Below are 8,265 nucleotides of genomic sequence, written 5' to 3'. Positions count from 1 at the left end.
GTTGTGGGTTGAGCTAAGGTTTGAGATGGATGTATTTGGATTTTTAGGGTTATTTGAGTTCATGAATTATCATGAGGTTTTCTGCTCTTCCTCCCCCTCTTCTCTTCTTATCTTCATCTTTCTTATCATCCTCCTTCTTCTTCTCTCCACCCTTGCTAGATGGCTTACTAGACTGACTCGGATTTGAGCTAGAAGGATTCTGATCACTTTTCTTGTGCTCATCATCATTCAAGTCATCATTGTTAAATTGAGTTTTGGGCATGTTGACTTCTGCATTATCCAGATATCTCCTTAGTAGCTTTATCATTTCCATATCATCATGGTTCTTATTTTTCTTAGCTTTTAAGCTAGTTCCAAGGATCATGATAAGCTTCTCATTGCTCCTGACACATTGTTTAGAGATATTGAAAATTCTGAATTGTTTGGTGGTTGGACAGATGTATGATATTCCCTTGCTTGGCTGTAGATATGCTTCAGGAAAGGCAGCTATATGAGCATCTTTTATTGCAGTTAATAGCTTGGTATCTTCACGAGTTATAACTCTAACTTTGCTGATAAAGATATCTAACTCAGATGCCCTCCTTGAGACAAGGCAATTGAGGGACACCTGCATACATCTGTCTATCCCTGAGTCATTTGCATTAACCACTATCCTATCTTGCAGAAAGTTGCCCTTGTTGACCTTGATCACTCTTATGAAATTGATTGTCTTATCCAGGGCCTTTTTATATTTGAAGTGATTGTTGTTGAGAGAAGCTTTTAAGGCATTGACTAGTTTTTCAAACTCTCTGCTCAAACTAGGTCCTTCAGCAGACCTAATAAGTCTCTCCTTGTCAAGATCAACTTCTTTAGCTTTCTTTCCAACACCCTGAACTTGATGCTGAGATGACCTTAATTGTGCCAACCTAGCCTCTATCTCCCCCTTAGTCTTGTTGGCAGGCATGAGAAGGGGAGTAGGGATTTCAGGCCTTACTTGTTCAGGCAGAGATGGTAGTGGTATGTTGAGTTTATCCATGATGGCTCCTAAAGCTACAGAATTCTGTATTTGAAGATTCTTACGGGAATCCACCAGAGTTTGGATATCTGTTTGTTGGCTCTTTACAAGAGATGTCAAAGCCTCTACTTATGCAGTGAGAGAGGAGTTGGAGTCTTGCAATGTTGTGACTTGACCCTGTAGAGACTGAATTTGCAGATTTGTTGAAGTGGATCCAGGCTGATAAGAGCTGCTAGATATGCCAAAGTGTTCTTTTATAGCATCTCTGATCCCTTTCATTAGCAAAGCTGAGGGCTTAAATCTGCTCTGGTGAAGTTGATCCAGCTGGACCTTGGTCTCATTTGAGTGGGTAATTTGTTTTGGACCATTTCATGAAGATTGGTGAAGGATAGTTTGAGGTTTTTGACTTCCTTCTCAATGGAGGCAAGATCCATCCTAGCCATTTGCTCAAAAAAATGGTTGAATTTAGAAGAGATCTTCTCTTGAGATGGTATGATCATGTCCATTTTCTCATTCACCAGATTCCTGATTCTGTCTTCATGGCCAGTGAGTTTGATTTCAAGAGCCTTACCAAACAGATGAAATGCTTTGAGCTGAGCTTTGTATACATCTATAATGGCATCATAGACAGCTTCTGGACTCATGTCTTTTGTATTGCTTCCCAGAATAGTAACATACTCTTCTCTAAATCTGGCCAAAACTTGATTTATCTCTAAGGCAAAGTCCTTAGACAGCCATGCATCCACATTCCCATTTGGCTCAGCATCATTGACAATTTTCTCCTTTTGCTCCTCAACCTCTTCATTATAAGCAAGCATGATGACTTGATAATCTTGGTTGCTCATGTTTGAAGTCAGAAGATGCTGTGAGATGTTGGCCAGCCCAGAGATCTGCTCTACTAGTAAATCATCTACAGAAGTTGGTTGAGAGACAAATTCTTGTAGCCATTGAGAGAGTATGTGAGGTTGTTGAGGTTGAAAGGTGGATGGTTCATCAGAAACTCCTGTGACTGAGATCACAGTTTGACTCACAGATTGCTCTGTGGTTTTGACAGTGTGTTATCCTCCACTTGTAGTGGGAACCTCCAATTGAATTGGAGGGGATTTGACTGGGTTACTGTCATGTACACCAACCTCAAACCCTTGTGTGTCTTGCAACACACTGGCACATGAATGTGCTATGCTTGCCTCCCCTATGACTGGATCATGGGCAAGTGTACTCCTAGCTTCAATTGCAGAGGCAATTTCTGCTAGGGTTGTGAGGGGAGTTGTTCCTTCATAAGGAACCTTCAATTGAATTGCAGAGGATTTAGATAGCTCCCCCTCAGGAGTACTACCCTCAAACCTTTCAGTCTATGAAGACTGTTTTGCACATGAAGGTGCATTAGAGGTATCCATGGGGTCTTTAGTAAAGACTGATGAACCCCCATGTTTGTGATGGTGTCATCAAGATCTACCCCAACATGTAGCCTCTCACTATCTAAATGAGGTGTCTGGGTGGTGAGAAAAGCTTCTTGAGCTAAGTCACTTGATTTTTGGTGCACTTGAGAAATAGATTCAAGTGGAATTGGAATAGAAGAAATATTAGATAGAAGAGATTGTTGCTCAGTTGTGAGTGTTGGCAGCTCCCCTGAATAGATGCGGGAGCTTCAAGGGATGTGCTCTCACAATGTGTGCCTTCCTTATTTCTCTTACCATACACTTGAATTGCTTCTTGTGCAGGCTGTGCAGACTCACTCCTGGTTGTTTTTACAACTTCATCCTGTTGGGAGGATGTAGAGGAGGATAGAATGGTCAGCTCAGGTTTTTTACTTCTTTTGGATCTTTTGACCAGAGGTGGTTCTCTTTCAGCTCTCTCCTCACCACTCTCAGTTAACACAGTTAGTAACATACTTCTTTTGGATAGAAGATGAGGTAGTTGGTTTTCTAGCTTCTAAAGGTTGTGAAAGAATGGTCGCAGCTTGGGAAGATCCTTGTTGGTAATCCTGTGTTTGTACTTCCACAGGTTCAGGAATCATAGCTGTACTAGATTGTGCATTAGATCTTATGTTAGGCATAGGATAAGGATAAGTCATAAATCTCTGCAACATAAATGGAGTGATTTTTAGACTTACATTCACCTTATTCTTTGTAGTAAGTGAGCCAAATATTATTTTGGACACTTGCTTACAATTGCCTATTTTAGTACTATCTATACCATTCAGTAGGTGTATGTCAGCTACTTTATTATTTAAAGTGGACATAATAAATCTAGGAAAGAAAATTTCCTTACCTTTAGCTGTCAGAGGCATAATCAGCCTGGTTGCAAGTTCTTCCAGGATCAGCAGACCAACATTCAGGTGTCTGTTGTGGGCAATTGAATACACCAAATTTTGCACAACACTTGAGATATTATCATATCCTGTTTTTCTGCAAGTAAAGGCTCTTACTACAGAGTCAAAGATGAATGACCACTTTTTCCTTAGATTGGTTCTGTTTAAGCTTGACAGGTTGATTCTCCCACCATAATTGATGAAGTCCATGAACCCAGTCAGCTCATCAGGAGTTGTTACCTCCACTAAATTCTCAGTTGGCAGCCCCAAAGCTCTATTCACATCTTGGTCATTGAATTCTATTCGTTGGCCTCGAATTGTGCATGTCACCACCAGAGAGAGAGTTGTTGTTAACATCAGTCCTCATTACAGCTGTAGTCCAGAATTCATGCAGCATATCTAGATACAGTACTGGATTTGCAGTCAAAGCACCTGCAAGATAGGATTCAGACAGCAGCTTCACAAACCCCTTGAAACTATCAGGAGCTTGGTTTGCTTCAGTGAAAGCAAGATAGTCGGTTCCTTTCTCTGGGATAGATGTCCTAGCAATATTTTGGGCCATTTTTGATTGATGAGAATGAATGGGCAAGAAAAGCTTCTGAGAAAGGATGAAAAATGAGAGAGAAAACGGTTTTGGATTGAAAGCTAGGTCACTTTAGATCATGAAAGCTGTAAATAAGAGTATGTATCGAGAAGTCTGAGTATTTATAAAAAGAAAATGACTTGTCGAGAACTCAAAATAGACATTTGGAGATTGTCTATCGAGAAGTCATTTAGAGAAGTGAAGTACATGTCGAGAAGTCATTTTAAATTACTCTTATAGAGAACTCAAACTTGACTTATCGAAATGTCAAATAAATACCCAGTTTATCCTAAAAGTGGACTGAACTAATTCTAACTTTTATTTGAATAAATTCAAAATAGAATTAGAATAAATTTTCCAAAAGTATTTTACCAAAATAATTTATCAACTTAAATTATCTCAATTCTGAGTTATTGATAAGTCAAAAATTGTACTTGTAGAGAACTCCGTGAATGAACACTACTAGAGAACTTTATAAGGACTTATCGATAAGTCATTTTAAACCTATCGAGAAGTCACTCGAGAAGTCGGTAAATTGACTTATCGAGGACTCACTCGAGAATTCCTAAAATGACTTGTCGAGAAGTCAATTTATACTTATCGAGAACTCAGTTTTCTAAATACTTTTAGTTATTATAATTCTGTCTTGTGTTAATTTTACATATTAAGAATGTTAATTAACAACTGAGTAGTTTACTTAGAATTTGAAAAATTCCAAGTTAATTGACTTTGAAAAACAAATATACAGAGATTTCTGAAATATTTCTAATTCATATTTTAGTTAATTTCAAATTTAATCAAATTAATTTTGATTTACTGGAGATTAATCTGCGGCAAAAGATTAGCTGAGTTCTTGTCTTAGGATGAAGAATTTAGCAATCCAATTTCATTTACAAATCTAGTGAAAGTTGCTTCATCCAAAGGTTTAGTAAAAATGTCAACTAATTATTTTTCAGTTTGTACAAAAATGAGCTTAATGCTATATCATGATGCAGGTCTTTGAAAGACAAAATTGACACCTTCCACTAGAACTCTTTTTGTCAGCCCTCCATCTAGCAAAGTCTATACCTGTGAGACCAACTCCAAAACTGATTCCCTTGGGATATCATAATCCCAAGTCGAGCTTCCTTCCAGTATCTGAAGACCATCTTTCTCCCCCTGAGGTTGTGCACTCAAACTCAGGTGTATGAGATGAGCTTCCATTTCCATGATTCTCCTGTTGAGTAGTTTCTTCATTTCCTTAGTCTGACAGACTTCACAAACTTCAACTTGAGCAAGCTACATTTTAGGCATGTCTCTTACCAACTCCTTTTTGACAAGGTGTTAATTTTCTTGAAAATCAAATGAGACAGATTTTTAAGCCAGAGCTTGTTTATTTCTCCTGATACCTTGATGTAAAAGCAACAAATACTATCCTTATTTGTTGAGTCAAAATCTTCAATCAAACAGGCTTCCTTTTCTTGCTCCTTTCAGAACAACTTCACCAGTTTTCTTGCTAATAACAGTGCATTCTCTTGTTGAATAAGACTTGAGACCATTGTCTACAATATGTTAATTCTGAAAAGACTCACTTCAAGATCATCTACCAGTGCTACATCATTTAAAGATAACATTTTCAGAGCAATCTTGCCATATCCCATTTTGAATCCTTTGATATTGTCTCCAAAGGTCACCAATGGGCCAGCTTTCTCCTCAAACTGTGAAAGCAGGGCTTTACCACCAGTCATATGTCTGGAACATCCACTGTCTATGATCCAGATGACTTTCTTCACTTGCCCTGCACACAATGAGTTTTAAGTGTGTTTGGAAACCCAATCAGGATTGGGTAGTTTCTTCTTGGTAACTTGTTCAGTAGAATGAGTTGTTTTAGAAGAAACAGAATTCAGTGACTGTTGTGCATGTTTTCCTTTTGATGTGGACTCATTTCTTGATTCTTTAAGGTCTACTCTCAGTTTGTCGCAACTCTTCATTACCTTCATGGTGCAAGGGATGCAGTCAAACTTGTCACAGAATGAATATGTATCATTTGAATTTGCTTCATTGTATTTGCAAGTTCCTTCAGCTGGCTTGCTAACAACCTTTTTACAAAGGTGAATTAGATGATTTGAAGAGCCACATTTTTCACACTTCTTTCTTGGAGCATTTGCAACATAAGCAAAATTAATGCTTTTGTTTATCCCTATTTTCCCATTTCTATTTTTCTTTCTCTTTCTTGCATCTTCAGTTTTGGTTTCTTGAACAGGAGTCTTGGGACTTTGTTTGTTCATGAGCTTCTCTTCAGTATTGGAAGACTGAACTAATTCTTCAGTTTTCTTCTCTTTATCTTCATCATAAATTTCTTTCTTGATAATCAATTCTTCTTCACTGAAGTTGACTACACATGCTTTGAATATAGGTGCATTAACCTCTTTCAAAAAGGTTGGAGCATTTTCAGTCTTCTTTGTTTTCCCTTTGTCACCTACAGTTTTCTTTTTGTCACTCATGTCATCATAGTCAAGGCCAATAGCAATGTTTGCATATGGTTCATTCTTCTCATGATACTGTCCGACCAGTTCAGATGCATTTCTGAAAGATTTCATTTTTACTTCATTCTTTTCTAGCTTCTCCCTTAACACTACTACAATTTCATTTGCACACTTGAGCTTGTTCTTGAGATAAGCATTTTCTTGTTTTAAAGCTTCAAGCTCAATAACAACAATTCAGTTTCTTGCTTCTCACTCTCGAGCTTCTTATTTATCTTTATTAATCTTCTAACTTCTTCATTAGCAGCAACCATGCTTGTGTGAATGTGAAATATTTTTGTGCTCATCTTTTCAACAGTCTCCTTGTATTGATTCACGTTTAAATCAATAGTGGTAAAAGTTGGTGTCTGTACTTTTGATGAGGATGATTCACCTTGCTCCAAAGCCATTAGAGCATAGTTTCCAACTTCCTCATGTTCATCATTATCTGAATCATCCCAACTCTTTCCCTCCGCAATATAAGCTTTGCTCTGTTGCTTTTTCAGAAGACCTTCATTGTTTGATTCCAGTTCAAGATAAGCTTTTTCTTTCGTTGTCTTCTTAGGTTTCCTGCATTCTATAGCAAAGTGGCCTAATTCATCACAATTGAAGCACCTTATATTATATCTGTCAACAGATCCAGTTTTGTAACCACTCTTGCTGTCAGAATTGTACTTCCCTTTCTCTTTCCAGCTGTTGTCTTTGTTGAAAGATTGTCCTTTACTTCTGAAGTACCTTGGCTTCTTTACTCTAATGTTAGAGAATTTTCTAGCTAATAGGCCATTGACTGATTTAGCTTATCCAGTTCTTCAAGAGTGTAGAACTCATCCTTTTCCAATTTTAGTATGACTTGCTCCTGTGAATCATTTGTTCTCTGCTCACTTGTTGAGGCAACTGAAGTTTGAAATCTTAGTTCATCATTGAAGGATTGGCTTTCATTTACAATTAAAGCACTTGAGTCATCCACAACATGTCCTTGACCAGACCTCAACGATTGCCTTTGAATCATCTCTAGTTCATATGTTTTGAGAATTTCATATAGAACTTCCAGAGTTATTCAACTCAAGTCTCTCCCTTCCCTGATTACTGAGATTTTCCGTTCCAAATGGTCAGGGAGAGTAAGCAAGAACTTTAGATTCACCTCTTCAGCTTCATAGTATTTGTCATGAAGCTGCAAGTCATTTATCATCTTATTGAATCTTTCAAACACATCAGTAATGCTTTCCTTAGGCTTAACCATGAAACCCTCATACTGTGAAATTAGTATCCTTCTTTGATTATATCTAACCTCCGCTGTTCCTTCACAGAGTATTTAAATCTTCTCCAATATTTGCTTGGCAGTGTCACAATTAACAATATTGTTGTACATCACATTATCAAGTGACTCAATCAATATCAATTGCAAGCTGCTATCTAGGGAGACTTTATCCTTTTCAGGGTCAGAATACTCAACTGGATCTTTAGGAGCATAATGAGCTGGTATGACCATGTATCCATCTGTAGATTCCTCAACTCTTACCATAGGAATGAAGGGTCCATTCTTGAGGATCTGAATGTGTAGTGGATTGGCCATCCTGATAAACAACATCATTTTCTTTTTCCAAAGAGTGTAGTCAGCTTTGTCAAAGGTAGGAATTTTGATGCTACTGATTTTGTGTGTATTCATTCTTCCAAGATCTTGAATCTGTTTACTTTCAGATTTTGCTCTAATACCACTTGTTAGGTAATAAATCACACACAGAGGGGGGGGGGTGAATGTGTTTTTCTGATTTTAGGCTTTTCTTGAAAGTTAATGGTTGGACAAAGTAAATTAAATCTTGTATAGAAAAGTGTTCATGCAGAATTTAAACTTGCAGAAAATAAAGAAAATATATAT

The sequence above is a fragment of the Apium graveolens genome, chromosome 6 (genome assembly GCF_009905375.1).
Source record: "Apium graveolens cultivar Ventura chromosome 6, ASM990537v1, whole genome shotgun sequence".
Classification (NCBI taxonomy): Eukaryota; Viridiplantae; Streptophyta; class Magnoliopsida; order Apiales; family Apiaceae; genus Apium; species Apium graveolens.
This window is presented reverse-complemented; position numbering follows the sequence as displayed.